This window comes from Onychomys torridus, chromosome 13 (assembly GCF_903995425.1).
Source record: "Onychomys torridus chromosome 13, mOncTor1.1, whole genome shotgun sequence".
In the NCBI taxonomy this organism is placed as follows: domain Eukaryota; kingdom Metazoa; phylum Chordata; class Mammalia; order Rodentia; family Cricetidae; genus Onychomys; species Onychomys torridus.
This window is the reverse complement of record NC_050455.1, coordinates 14106053-14120933: the sequence shown is the minus strand read 5'-3', so window position 1 is coordinate 14120933 and position 14881 is coordinate 14106053. Positions and strand designations below refer to the sequence as shown.

At 44.1% G+C, this 14881-nt stretch overlaps 1 protein-coding gene and 1 pseudogene across 5 annotated transcripts in view; one reads left to right on the top strand and one right to left on the bottom strand.

Annotated features, from left to right (window-relative positions):
- Galnt1 (polypeptide N-acetylgalactosaminyltransferase 1) overlaps window positions 1-12920 on the bottom strand; it is a 79612-nt gene extending 66692 nt beyond the window's left edge. For 2 of the 5 annotated variants that reach the window (XM_036204682.1, XM_036204679.1), the window contains exon 1: window positions 12264-12449. The gene's annotated coding sequence lies outside the window, so the exon portion shown is untranslated. Of the gene's footprint in view, window positions 1-11557; window positions 12068-12263; window positions 12450-12752 lie in introns of those variants that run through there. The other 3 variants (XM_036204681.1, XM_036204683.1, XM_036204680.1) reach the window with 3 other exon arrangements.
- The window catches only part of LOC118594948, a 74491-nt pseudogene continuing 72481 nt past the window's right edge, over window positions 12872-14881 (top strand).

Sequence of the window (14881 nt, the reverse complement as noted above, 5' to 3'; positions counted from 1 at the left end):
AAGTCCTGACCTCTCACAACTTACAAGGAAGCAGACAGTAACTATGGGGAAACTTGTTTGTTTATTTAGATGTTAGATAGAGGACTCCAAGTCTTTCTTCTACTACTGAACTATACCCCTAGCCCCAATGACAAAAACAAACATCAAAAATGTGTTAGGGAATTAGGAGATATCTTAGTATAAATTTCTTTAGAATTACCCTTTTCACCTACTTGTCATTTTTATGCTCACTGTAGGAAAGTAATAGTAATTACAGGGGCTCCCCAGAAAACTGACTGGCTAGACTAGTCTTAACAGTGAGCTCTGGGTTCAACTGAGAGACACTGCCTCACTGGAGATGTAAAACTTCATATTTTCAGGCACACATATGCACTCACATACATGCAAACACTCAACTCAGATGCAAGCACAACACACACCTGCAAGTAATTATACTCTCAGTATGCCTACAGACTTAAAGACGGCAAAACATCTAAAGATATATTTTAATGTTAAAGTCCCACTGTACAGTAATAATTATCAACATCTAATTGTGTATAATACTACACATCCTCTTCTATAAAAGGAGGTTCCCGTACTAAGTGAATTCTAAAAATTCCTTTATGGACCTATAAAATATACAGTCACACAGTCACCTTAGAAGAAATTGTGCATTTGGTTTAACAATCTGTTGTTATTGTCTTGAAGTTTTTAATAGTTTTTTTTTTAAATAAAGGGACTCATTTTTCATGTCATTCTAAACTCACGAATTAATATAGCTAGTCCTTTTCACTGACATTCAAATACTGTGACTCCGTAAGTGTTATGGTTCTAGGCACAATGGCAATTTTAAAAACCAACAAAACTAAAGAGACCTGGTTTCCATTGGTTTCAGAATAATGTTTCAGAATACAGTTAAATTCCTTTACCTTCCTACATCCTCAAATTACTCTTTCCCTCACACTAACCAACTGACCACACCAAGTCCTTTTCTTGGGGCAACTTTCAGACTGCTAATCTGTGCAGAACTATACCTTCCCTCACTCTTACCCCAAGAGTGATTTGTGATTAAGTAATAAATATTGAAAACTTAGAGTATCACACTTGGAAAACAAAAAATGACTTCTGAGCCAGGTATGGTAGTACAAGTCTGTAATCCCTGAACGTGTAGGCTGAGGCAGGAGGATCACAAATTCAAGGCCCATCTGTACTACAAAGCAAGACTTTGATTCAGTTGTTTTTGTTTTTGTTTTTCCTTTCTGACTTCTCTAGCAAAACAAATCCTCTACTACTGAGTAAGCACAGTCAAGCTCATTCTTTATACTCAGACAGTCAACAACTCTGAGCACAAGGTACTGCAGAGCTGGCCATAACCATTTCCCGTTTACCCCATTCTCTTGCCCAGGGCCCTTTAGCTACACTCATCTCCCATTTCATACACAGACCTGCCCTCTCCTGCTACGTGGCCTCTGCACACACTATTCCTCTTATTGAGAATCCTCTTACTACTACTCTTTACATTAAAATCTTTTGACTTTTGTGTCTCCACTGAGATGCCATTTATCTATTACTTACTTGCTTCTAATTCTGTGTGCTTCATTGGATTATATGTCCCACAAAGACAGAAAACATGTTTTGTTCACTCTGTATTCACAGTACTTGGCCCACAGGAGAAAATAAAAATATGTTCAATCTCTTCATTCTTGTGAGCCCCAACTACAAGTATTTCCTTAGATTTATGCCTTAGCCCTCTCAATCTCTCCCTAGGCTGAAGATTCTAACTTGAATTAACCTCTCCCAACAAGGTCCAATCCTTCACCTATGACGCCTGCAGTTAGATAAACCCGGAGTCCCTCTCTGGCACTCACAACTGGACATGTCTCAAGATACTCCCTGAGGGGTGGGGTATAATTCAATGACACGATGTGTGCCTAGAAAGCACTCTGGGTTCAATTTTTAGCACTGAAGGGAAAAAAGAAAACTTGAACACATTCACTGCTCCTGTTATAACACTCATATTTCCCCATGTTGTTAATGATGGTATCCCTTCAGAGGTCAAGTGTCAAGACCTTTTTTCATGCATAGATAACACCGGATTCCTTCTCTAAAAATGCACCTGAATGTCCCTGAAGTCACGTGGGGCCTCACTTCTTATCTATGGTCTTTTGAAATAATGATTACATATTTATCTCCATGTACACTCAAGATGAATCCCAACTATATCAGTAAATGTCCTCATCAATCTCTTCAGCATTCCTTCATGCTTTCCAACATCCATACACTTCTACTTGGTATTTCAAAGGCCTTCTCAAACCCAGGGTAGCAGCATATAACTATCATCCCAGCCCTTGGGAAGTAGAGACAGGAATACCAGGAGTTCAAAGTTAGATGTGTATTTAGCAAGAACATGGCTAGCTGGGACCACTTAAGTCCCTGGCCTTCCTTCCCTTCAAAGTCCCTCTTAATCTTGCCCAGGCTACCTTAGCAAGGCAATCTAGGTTGATGGTCAAACCCATAAACTCAGAGCAAGACTGACATGTTAAAAGATGACAAGGGGGCTGGAAGAACACTGACTGTTCTTCTATAGGACCCGGATTTAATTCCCAGCACTCACACGGTGGTTTATAACCACCTGTAACTCCAGTTCCAGGGAGTGATACCGTCTTTAGGCCTTAGCAGGTACCAGGCATGCAAATGGTACACAGACATACATGCAGACAAAACACCCAAACACATTAAAGTCTAAAAAAATGAGAAGGAAAGTAGGAAAATCTGTCCCACCACTTAACCTATCCACATCTTTTCATCTTATGAGGACCAGACAAGTTAATGTAAGTAGATCACTTAAAACAACGCTTGGCATACAACCAATACTATCTGCAGTGTTTTACAGCCACATTTTCAATTATTAATACCCTGCACTCCATCTGTGACTGATTGTTGCACCAATTCCCTTCGGCCTTTCCCTTCTGAAGTCACAGTTCACCACGGGAAGCAGCAGCTGATAAGCTGCAGTTTTGCAACCCTGCTCTCACTTGAAAGCACTTTCAGTCACAAGCTTCTTTCTTTTCTTCCCAACAGTTTAGACATCTCACCCCTGAAATGTCCCAAAGTTTATTCCTCAAAGAATTCCCAGCCCCATTCAAAGATTCTCTGTCTACAACTGGTCCACTCTTCCCTTCCCTTTCTCATCCCGCATCAGAGGACATTTTGTCACCATCTTCACCGCCAGTGGCAGTGATGTTTCAGGTGTGCTTTGGGTTTTGTTGTTGTTTGGTTGGTTGGTTTTGGTTTTGGTTTTGGATTCTTGAGACAGGGTCTGTACAGCCCTGGCTGTCCTGGAACTCACTCTGTAGCCCAGGCTGGCCTTGAACACACAAGAGATCCACCTGCCTCTGCCTCCCTAGTGCTGGGATTAAAGACGTGTGCCACCCACCACTACCTTGCTGTTTTTGTTTTCTTATGCTTCTATCTACGTAAAAATGACTACTCTCCCTATAACAGTCTAATTTCAAATTGTATTCTCTTTGCATGAAAACATTTAAAATAATTAAAAGTTCTTCCCCTCTAATACAAACAGAATATGGACTTTAACCTCCAAAGCAATCAGGCCTCACTATTATGAGCGTTGCCTTTCTACCCTCTTAGGGCATCTGCTATACAAAGGAATAGGTAACACTAGCGAAGTATTTACTGATGACTCATGATTTCCTAGGAACTGTAAATTGAGAGCTTTAATAGTCCCAAAAATTGCCAGGTGTAGTGGCGAACATCTTTAATCCGGTACCTGTGAGCCAGAGGCAGGCAGATCTCTGTGAGTTCAAGGCTAGCCTGGTCTACATAGCAAGTTCCAAGACAGCTAAAGCTACATAGTGTCTCAAAAACACAAAAAACAAAAGTCAAACAAACAATTCCCAGAAATGCTTGCCCACTCAACTTGGACACTAAATTATCAAGTACACTATATAATTCCAAAAACAATTAGTAACTTAAGTGTGCATGTGGCTCTACCAATCAGTGCAAACCATTCCTTTCTATAAATGAAAGTGGGAAGTACAAAAACAAAACAAAACAAAACCAGAAAAGATATGGTAACTGCTAAAGACACACAAATTTAGCAACTGGGCCATCTAACCTAAAGAATAGTCTTCAGATCATTTCTCGGATCCTCAGAAAGTCTTATCCATTGTCTGATAGTGTTTGGACCCAAGGACAGAAACGACTTAAGGGAAAAGGTTTGTTTCAGATATAGTTTCAGAAGGTCGTAATCCAGCACACTGGGGTTAGCAGAGTTCAAGGAAGCAGAAGCACATGCAGCAAAGAGGTCAACCAGAGCCAGAGTAGGTCTGATTTCCAAATCCTCTTCTACTGATCTGCTTCCACCAGCTTCAAGAGACACTCTAGAGCCTTCAAAATAGCACATGCTGAGAGCCCAGCAGTCCAAGCATGAGCGTGTGGAGGACACTTCAGACTCAACCCATACACTATGCCTAGTGCACTTTACAAACCCAAATAGTTATGTACTCAAGAAGTCAAAAATGACAATGATTACAAATGATTCTTATAAAAATGTAATTAATTGTGTAATTTTTAAAAGGTTACTATATTTATTTGTTTCTTTAAGGAGGGGTATTGCCATGGTATATGTGTGAAGGTCAGATGACAAATTGTGGTAGTTAGGTCTCTCTTTCCACCATGGGAGTCTTTCGGATCAAACTCAGGACACCAAGATTGAAGGCAAGTGCCTCAACACTGTGACCCATCTCCCCAAGCCAATTATTTTGTAATTTCTAAGAAAAGAATTCAAAGGAAAAACAGATCACCTTAAATCAGAGCTGTCTTCTCAACTCTCATTACTGTTATTCTATATACCTTAAAAATATTACTATGTTCCTACAAAATACAAGAAAAACATCAGTAGAAAAGTTAAATTGGATGTCTAATCACCAACTTAATGTTTTAAAAAGAAGTGGGCCAGTAAGAGAGCTCAGTAGGTAAAGGCATCTACCTCCAAGCCTGAAGGTCGGAGTTCAGTGCAATTTATCCCAAGGACCCACATGATAGAAGAAAACCAACTCCTAAAAGTTGTCCTCAGATCTCCACATGTGCACTGTGGCATGTGTGCAAACACACATGCACAAAACAGAATTTTAAAAGTAATTAAATTTTGTTTTGAAAAGCAGGTAATACCAGGCAATTGTAGTCAAAATATATAGTCCCTAGACAACAACTTAGTGTCTAGTTCATCAGAAGACTTGGAGTAAGCATTCAGAAACAGATAGACAAGTCAAACAACGTTTAAGATAGGAATTATATATGGCAGCTTTCTTATTCTTGTAATTCATATTTTATATGCACTAAAAAATTACTCGATGTGAAGTGGGAATGTCTAATATTAACTCTTCAGGGATATATTTTTCTGACAGTAAAATAAATACATAAATTAGGGCTATTACACATAAACATGTTGTTATTTGTTCATCTAGGAAGGCTGGGGAAGATCACTTTTAAAGAATTAGACAGAGGTGGCAGGCAGGCTGTAAGCTTCAGTACAAGATGAGCAGGAACACAGAGAAGTGATTTGTTTTTGTCTCATGTACCCCCAGATCTGAAGCAATTGATGCCAACAACCTGGAAATGCAAACAGTCATAAGCAAGGCCCGAATCAGGCCTGCCTGGGCCATGCAGAGGACTAGGAAGGAGACATCCAGCAACACAGTGTTTTTAAGAAGAAATTACACCAAACACCTAGAAGAACTGAGGTGAGAAGGCTCACCTCTCATACACTCTCACATGCTGTAACCAGACCCTAAGCCCTCGTCACCAGGGCAATACTCCAGAATTCAGGGTAAGCAGCCTTGATAAAATATCCTAACAAAACAACTTAAAAGAGAAAGGGTCTACTTTGTCTTCTCGTCCCAAAGGGATATAGTCTAGTGTGGTGGGGAACACATGGCAATAGGTAGGGCAGGCATGGTGTCGATGGTTGGTCACAATGCACCTACACTCAAGATGCAGAGTATGAACAGGAAGTAGAACTAGGCTATAAAGCCTCAAGGCCCACCCCCAATGATCCATTCTCTCCACTGAGACTCCACTTCCCAAAAGTTCCAAAACTTTTCCAAAGTGTTGCTAGCTAGGGACCAAAAGTCAAGCATATGAACCTATGGGGAACATTTCACACTCAAACCAGAGCCAAAGTTTTCATCCACATCAGCTGTAACAAGGCACCATTCCTTCTATACCACCTCACCTGCCCAAGTACAGGATCAGCTCAGCTCAAGGGAGGTCCAATGGTGAGCCTGTCCTTCTGACTCCCATGTTTGACATGGTTTCTTATGTAACAGTCCTGGTTGTCCTGGAACTCACTCTGTAGACCACGCTGGCCTTGAACTCACAGAGATCTGCAAGTCTCTGCCTCCCAAGTCTGGGATTAAAGGCTTATGCCACCATGTCAGGCCTTCCGATGCCTCTTAGTGATACCAAAGTAGCAAGCAACCAATGTCCCCCTTCATCTCATTTCCTCTGCTGAAGAGATACCCCTCCAAACTCCAGGGAAAACAGAAAGCTTGAAAAAGAACTAGAATATCAAAGAACATGAAAATATCCAGGTTTTCATCACACACACACACACATCCCAGTCCAAGAGATGTAGAGTTCAAACTGAAAGAACACCAATCGTGCTAAAAATTATCAGTTTTACAACAGCATTGACAGAAATGCTTCAACAATTACAAGAACTTTCTAAACAAGTTTATTTTAAAAAAAAAACAAAAACAAAAACTAAGCAGATCAGTAGCAGATGAAGACCCAAACAGAAATTTAAAAAGCTGAAAAATATCAACCATCTAGGTGGCCGCCTTCAGGGACAAAGGAAATACACAGGAAGCCCGAGTAGCACAAAGTATCCAAGCAGAACAGCACAAAGACTGAAGAACAACCGGCAATCAATCCAGACACGCTTGAACTGTAACCAAGAGCTACTGCTGAAGCTGCTGGCCTTACAAGGAAGGGCAACAGAGAAATTAGGCTAAAAATGTACTAAAATGGTGAAAACTTCCTCAACTTGGCAATAGACATAAAACTTCAGGATAAAACATAAAGATTCAGGATTCCAAGTAAACATCAAACAGGAAACCCCAAAGAAACCCATACCAAAAGGTGAAGCATGAGAAAATATAAAAACAAGAACGAGTTCTAGGAACGAGACAAGAAGCCATAACTACAGAGGAAAAGTGTCTTGAATGAGAGCAAATTTATACCTGAAACCATAAGGCCCAGAAGGAAAGCAAGTGTCTTTCAAGGCTGGAAGAAAAAGTTAGTATAAAAAACCTCTACCCAGAGAAGCTAAAAAGGAGTCAATATTCTCATACAAAAGAAAGGAAGGAATTTTTCACAGACCTACCGTAAAACAATGACAAAAGTTCTGAGCCAAGGAGGTTGGTGCTCACCAATAATCCCAGCACCCTGGACACAGAAGCGAGAGGATGGTCAAGGTCAGCTTGGTCTTTACAGCAACTTCTAGGCCAGCCTGAGCTAGAGACAGACTCAGTGTCCTTGCTCCTATTCTAGCCCACGCTCCCCCTGAAAAGTTCTTAAAATCAAAAGAAAGAAAAGTAAAGAAGTATACCCCCAAACAGTATTGATCCAGGTGAGAAAAAGTTTAAATGTTCTAGTAATCCACAAGTCTGTAAGAGAAAAACCAGGAAGCAAAAGTCAAGTGGCAGGTGTATGCCCTAATATAGCAATAACTATGTTACATATAAATGATCTAAATACATCAATGAAAAGGGAGCTTGGCTGAATTGATTTTAAAACATGATCTAACTATATACTGTTTGTAGGAAACTCACTTCAAATATTCAAAGTGACTAAGACAAGCACATTAGAAACAGTAAGACAAGCTGGGTTTGATAATATATGCCTATAATCCAAACAGGTGGAGGCAGAAGGATCAGGCTATCCTCCACTGTTAGAGACCAGCCTGGGCTACCTGGGCTATAGTTTACAAGATGTCACCAGTGGGAATAATTGGATAAAGGATACAAGGGATTTTCCTGAACTGTTCCTTAGAACTACATGTGGGCCTACAGTAATGACACAATAAAAGTTTAATTTAACGGGAGTAGTAGCACATGCCTTTAATCCTAGTACTAGGAGGAAGAAGCACAAAGAGTTTTGTGAGTGCAAGGTCAACCTGGTCTACAGACTGAGTTCCAGGACAACCAGGCTACAAAGAGAAAATCTGTCTTACAAAGAAATGGGGGGAAAAGTTTAATTTAGAGGGCTGGAGAGTTGGCTTTTCATTAAGAACACTGGCTGCTCTTCCACAGGACCTAGGTTTGATTCCTAGCACCCACATGGTATCTCACAACCATTTGTAACTCCAGGCCCAGGGAATCCATGCCTTCTGGCCTCTGTGAGCACCAGGCACCCAAGCAGAGCAAAGACTTGCATGCAGGCAAAACACTCATACATATAAAGTAATAAACTAAACTTTAAAAGTTCAATTAAAAAGTCACTCATTGTTCTAATGTGAGCACTTCAGAGCTCAGCTAGCCCTTTATCAATCCTTCATCCCGGACACAGAATACACACACACACAAATATCAAATGCTTTGCCTATCCTCAAACACACTTAAGTAGAACTCATGCATAAATGAACAGTGAATGACTTCCTAAAGAGCAAGTAATGTGAGCCAATCTCTGAGCAAGCAGCAGTACGTTCACAAGCAGGGATGGAAAGACGGTAATCTTGGAAGAAAGAAAATCACATATAAAGGTACAAAGTCAGAAATAAGCATGATGCCTTTGGAGAAAGGCACATGTGGATGTTGTCAGATAATAACAAAGATGGATAAGTCAGTCTGGGAGGAATTGGGGAGGATCCCCAGAAGCCAAAGACAATTCTACCGCTACTCAGAGAAGCCTTCCCTACCAACCTAGAAAACCAAAAGCAGCGAGTCCCCCTGGCTATTCATCCCTTATCCCACCCCCCCATCCCCCCAACCCCCCCACCCCGTCTCTCCACCACCCTCTACAGCAGTAACTGCAAGCAAGCTATGGTCATTAAGTCTAGACTCTTCTGTATGGTTTAATGCTGCCCTGTTCTCCAGTTACCTTGAGTCTACTCTAGGGTCTGTCATCCATCAATCACTCAGTAAATGTCAACTGAATAAATGAGCATGCAGTAAGTATCCACTCTTAGTCCTATCCGGTACAGCTGCTGTCTTCCTTTCCTCATTTCAGCCAACTACGAGGAATGTGAGAGGCACAAAGCGAGTGTAGAAACAATGTTACTGCCTCTGCTGTGGTGTTATTTTCCATAAAATGAGATCCTACTCCCAAGACTGGATGATTCGGGCTGGAGAGATGGCTCAGAGGTTAAGAGCACTGACTGCTCTTCCAGAGGTCCTGAGTTCAATTCCCAGCAACCACATGGTGGCTCACAGCCATCTGTAATAAGGTCTGGTGTCCTCTTCTGGTCATATATGCTGTATACATAATAAATAAATAAATCTTAAAAAAAAAAAAAAGCCAGCATTCCTCCAGGCCAAACTTATGAAAAACAAGACAGATTTCAGAAAAATGTCACATACCAAAGACTAGGAGACATGCTCCTTAAACATAATGCAGTATCTTGGATTAGATTCTAGAGCAAAGGAGAACATTAATGGAAAATAAAAGCTAAATCCAAATTTAGGTTTTTCAAAAAACTCCTTATGAGGGGTTAGAGAGATGGCTCAGCAGTTAGAAATACTGGCTTCTCTTTCGGAGGACTTGGGTTCAATTTCCAGCACCAAACAGTAACTCCAGTCCCAGGGGATCCACTGCCTTCTTTTGGGCTCTACTGGCACTGCATCATGCACTAGGTACAGACATGCATACAGGCAAAACACCCATACACATACATCCAAATACATCTTTAAAACGCACACACACAATAAGCACTAACGTGATTAAAATTTGAATTCATTAATATACCTTCATGTTATCAAACAGAGAGATCGACAGACCTACTGCCTCTATAAAACCTGCACTCAGGGGGGTGGGAATAAAAAACAAAAAAACAAAAAAACCCTGCACTTGGTGGGCTAAAGCAAGAGTCTAACCAAGTTGGAGGCCAATGAGATACATTGTATCAACAAGGGGGCTACATAGTGAGAACTTGTAGCAATGCTTGTGCCACCAACACAGACACTCGCTCCCCAGGCTTCCCTCCCCAGGCTTGCTGTTGGCTCACGTTTATAATCCCTTCCTTTGGAAGGGTGAGGCTGGAAGACTTCTGTGAGCTGAGGCCAGCCTAGGTCAGAGTGAGAGACCCTGTCTCAACACAAAAACAAAAACAGAAGGGAGGGAAAGGCAGTAAGTCATGCCAGGAGCCAAACTCCACCGAGGTAGCAGGACTCCCAGAAGAAAAAACGATGAACACCTTCATTATAACTCTGCCTCGTGATCTCACCAGATGCCGCTCAGTGCTTGACTGACAACTGGTCTCGCCTATTCCAGAGGCTCATTCATTCACTCCACGCACAGCTACTGAGGGTCTACTACTTACCATGGACTATGAAGTCTAGAGGAGGGCATGGCTAGGGGAGACAGCTATGACAACGTCTGCTTTCATTAAGTTTATCAACTCCACTGAGGAAGGCACTTCAATGTTTGCACAAATGATTAACACTCCCAGAAGTTATACAGTCTGCTGCTAAAAACCAATGGAGCTGGAGAGGACTCAGTGGTGAAGAGCACTGGCTGCTCTTCCAGACAACACCGGCTTGATTTCCAATTGTAACTCCAATTCCAAGGAGTCTGAAACCCTCTTCAGACACCAACGTGGTGCACAGACATAAGTGCAGGCAAAATACTCTACACATTTAAAAAATAATAATAAAACAGGTACCAAACAAACCAAGAAACATTCTCTAAACCCAGTTATCACTGGCTTTTGAATAAAGGCTTCTCAGGTTTCAAACCACACACAACCTGGAATCCTGTTAAAACAGATACTAATTCAGTTGATGTGGATGGGAGCCTGAAATATTTCTTTGAGACTCCCCAGGTAACGAAGATATTTCTAGTTCATGGAGCACATTTGAAAGAAACATCAAGGCTCTGAGGTACCATGGAAAGACCTTCGAACTATCTTGTAAAATGCAAGTTCCATAAAGGCAAGTACACTTTGTCTCTTTTATTCACTACCGTATTCTCAACACTTAACAGACGGCACTCAATAAATATTTACCAGATAAATAAATGTATGGTCAAGACTAGCACTATCAATTGTTGCACACTTGGCTCTTGGGTCCTTGAAATGTGGCTACTTGAGTTAGGAGCTGAACTTTTTAAATTTAAGTAACCACATGTGGTCAATGGCTAGCACGAAGAACGATCCTGGTCCAGACACAGATCGGAAGGAAAAAGCACTTAGCACAAAGTCTAGGTCTGACTCTGAACTCTGCAGCTTTTAACTGAGTTAACTTTTAACTTCTGGGGGTCTCATCTTCACCTATGAAAATTAGGACAAGACCTTTTGCTTTCTGGAGTTCTTGGTACGATCATAAAGAAACGTACTACTTACTATTAAACACGAAGTGTGGTTTAGGTGACATTATCTGTCCTCCCGGAACAATTCAAGATCACAAAGACGACTCTGCCTTTTGCCCGAGCGTACCAGAAATGCCAAGCGAGTTTGGTTTCGGTGGCTTGGAAATAAGGCCAAGGTCACAAATGGGGGAGGGGGGTGTCGGAGGGGGGGTCCTCGCTGCCAGGCTGACTAGTAAGAGGCAGTGACGTTGCAAGTCATCCCGATTCCTGGTCACTCTCTCACGGCATTGTGCTGCGGGTGAGTGGCCTCCCGTTCATTCATTCCCATTGCCCGAAGCCCGCTACTTCCCAGGCTCAGACCTCGGCCCCGGCCTGTGCGCCCTGCTCGTCGCCCCGGTACCGGCCTGGGTCAGCCCGGGACCGCGGCAGCGAGTCCCGCACGGCCGAAGCCCGGAGCCATGTTTAGCCCTGCCTCTGTCAATAAAACAAACTTCCGTCTTCGGTAGAAAAACGGTTTCTAACTCAATGTCAAACTAGGACGCCAACTCGCAGCAGTGCGCGGCCGCCCGGCAGAGGGAGACGCCGCGCGCCGGGCGGCCCCCGGGAGTCCCCCGCCGCCGGACCCCCGCGCCCCGGCCGGCCGGCCGGCCGCGCGACCACAAAGGGCCGAGGACGCGGGCGCGCCGGGGCCTCCGCCTCGCCCCGCTCCCGCGCCCGCGGCCGGCCCGCCGCGCACTCACCTCGGCCCGCGCGGCGGCAGGCGCTCCTCAGGCCGGCGCGGGCGGTGGCGGCGCGCTCCCGCGGGCCGCAGCGCGGGCGCTCCTCTCGGGCCGCCGTCCGCCGCGCCGCCTCCTCGGCCTCTGCCGGCGGCTCCCCCGCGGGCGGGCGGGCCCGGCACGAGCTCCGCCTCCGCCGCGCCCGCCCCCCACCCCACCCCCCAGCCTGGGCGCCCGGCGTCTCCGTCAGCGCGGCGCGCGCGCAAGGCCGCCCGGGCGCAGTCCTCCCAGGCCGGTGCGGCTGCGCGGGGGAGGCGGGGGGCCCGTGCTCACCGGATGCCCGACCCCCTCCCCCGCGGCGGGCGCCCCTCGGCCGCCGCCGGCTGCGCCCCTGGCCCCGGCCGCGGTTGGTTCCGGCGTGCCGCCGCGGCTGTCGCTTCCTGTCCCGCCCGCCCCGAAGCGCGGAATCCGGGGGTATCTAGGCCGGGGCCTCGGGTAGGAGAGGTTGCCCACCTGTGTCCGGACAAAGGCGGCGGCGGCAAGTAGAGCCTCGGGGAGCCGGTCGCGGGCGGCAGACATCGAAGGCGCCGTCGCTGCGTTCAGGCCCCGGGCGCTGCACAAGGCCACGCCTGATGCGGAGCCACCTGTGGCGGGATGAGTGGTTCGGTCGAGCCCGGCGCCGGCGACTGGATGCACGACCGAGGGTGGGCGGTGAGGGGAGGCCACCGGCCGGCACCGCCGGAAGAGGCCGCCGGACCTCGGGGGACAAGAAAAAAAAATTGCCACCACCACCCCCGCCCCCGCCGCTGCAGAATAGGGGCTGCTTCCTGATGCCTTTCACCCCTTTCCCTGGCGAAGCCGACCTCACTACTCATTCTCAGAGCTGAGTTTGGCCTTCCTGCCCCGTGCAAGACAGAGCCCTGGGCCTCAGCATCCAGGTGCAAAACCACCCGCCTTTGCATTTTTCTCAATAGCCCATTGAGAGGCTTGCATCTTACTGCTTGCCAGCCACGAACAGGAACCACGCGATAAGATCTCGTATAGATGTTAATGGCCTTTATCCTTTAAATCTATATTGTCGATAGATTGGGAGTGGAACCTGGTGCGGAGTCTCAAGAATGATGTTAAAATTATCTATAGTTTTACTATCTTGTTTTCACTTAATCTCCATATTCCAAGTACTGTACTGGAAAGCAAATCCACCTCCCAAGTGCTGAGATTACAGCTGGGCAGCAGTGCCTGCATGGCCTAAGAGGTGCCATTTTAAAAAGTACAAATGTAATATTTTGAAACCAAGTCAATCATTAGCTTGTTAATGGTCCACAAGGGAACTATATTATGAATAAAATGTGGTCTTTAAAAGAAAATTATATCCAAAAAAGAGAAGGATATACTAGCTTGGAAGAAAATATTTGCAAACCATATATCTGATAGAGGATTTGTATTCAGATTATGTTAAAGAACTCCTCGAACTCAATAAAGAAGGCTAATAATCCATTTACAAGTGGATGAAAGACACATTTTATCAAAGAAAATATTTAGATGATTACAAGTAATGTTCAGCATCATTAGTCACTTAGGGAAATGCAAATTAAAACCACAATAGGAAAGCTCTTCACACCCACTACAATAGCTGCAATTAAAAAAGTACAAACCCAGACAAGAATGCATGGTGAGGAGGTGGACAAATTGCAACCTTCGTGTATTATGGAACTGTAAAACAGTGTAGCCACTGTTTGCTGGGTTCTTAGGAAGATAACACAGGACCCTACAATCCCACTAATAGATATTACCCTCAGAAAATTGAAGAGGTCCTTCTAACTTGTTCATAAATATTCATGTCATTATTTATAATGGCCAAAAGAGAGAACAATCCAGATGTCCAAGAATTTCTGAAGGGGTCAACAAAATGTATATGCAGAGGAGCAAAGTACTCATTTAAAAAACCCTACACTGAGGTACTTCAAAAACAGTAAGCCAAAACTGGGCATAATGGTTCATTTCTAACATCAGCACTAGGCTGTACAGAGCAGGAGGATGGAGAGTTTAGACCAGCCAGGTTGCATGGCTAGCTTTAGATCAGTGTGGACCAAAGGAGCCCTGGGGCAGAATGACAGTAATAAGCTAAGTGGAAGAGACCAATGCAAAAGAGCACATACATGACTCCACTTAAATATCTACAAAACTGGCACATAATGATTGGCAGTTGCTTAAGGCTGGGGGTGTGGGGAATGTGGGGACTGACAACAAACTGTGCAGGAGATCTTTTTGTCGTATTAGAAATGTTCTAAAACAGAGTAAGATCATCTCTGTAGGTGAGCCAAAAGTAACTGAATGTGCATTTGGGAAAATGTTGGTATGTCAAATTGCCTCTATAAAACAAGCTTTAAAGACTTCTTGTGTTCCTCTAAGGAAGCCTAAAATAACAATGCCTTTTGTATTTCCCTCGAAAATAATTTGCAATTAAGAAAGTAGCTAAAATCAAATAGAAAACTGTGTACTGTTTGCATTGTATGATGTAATGAAATGCACTTCCCTCCAAAGCTTGTCTAACCAAGTACATTTACCCCTTGTCACCTCAGTGTCTGCCTACTACTAGTCATTCAAAAATGTGTCTTGACTTTATCCATTAAACAGGGTAC